Source organism: Haliotis rufescens, unplaced genomic scaffold (genome assembly GCF_023055435.1).
Source record: "Haliotis rufescens isolate VD_foot unplaced genomic scaffold, xgHalRufe1.0.p SCAF_1, whole genome shotgun sequence".
NCBI lineage: Eukaryota > Metazoa > Mollusca > Gastropoda > Lepetellida > Haliotidae > Haliotis > Haliotis rufescens.
This window is the reverse complement of record NW_025963779.1, coordinates 25136381-25137115: the sequence shown is the minus strand read 5'-3', so window position 1 is coordinate 25137115 and position 735 is coordinate 25136381.

Here is a 735-nt window from a genome sequence, read left to right as displayed (position 1 = left end):
ATTAATCTGAGCCTCAAACTCTCCGTTATTAACTATACATATTCAGCGTGTCCACCGCTTCATGAAATCATCATGTACACATATCCCGGATACATGAACACTGAATAAAGTGAATAAACTGAATAAACATCTCTATACATTTACACACTGTGTCTTCCTGTGCTATCACACAAGACTAAAGGAATATCATGTATTGAAGGACATTCTGTTTTAAAGAAGGGGACACATTTACTCAGGTTATTTATTCTTAATCTAAGACGACGACCATGTAACCCTAAACACACAGACACTTTAAATTCAATGCAGGGAACTATTAACACGTAGACCTAAACTGAACACCAGTCAGATGAACCGGCTGATTTACATCGACATATTCCACAAATACATTTCAGATAGAAAAATCACCAACCTCTAGAATGCCAATCAAACAGATATTTGTCCTAGTTGATACTTCTTTTTGAGGATTGCATGGCTTATTTATATACAGTACGGCCAGTGTACCACTTCCATTGCCTTCCATTGACCCTAGTTGACATCACTGGGAAAGCATGAGTTATTTGCCCCTTGAATTTAAGCAAACTCTAATAGCTGCCAAGTGATGCACACGGCCCATTCGTCACCACTCGCCCTTTTCCGTAACCTGCAAGAAGGCTCGTCCCCCTATCGATGAATGTTATGTGCGAAGATACGACAAACCAATCAGAATGCGCGTATGATTTCAAGTTCTTCGTCAAA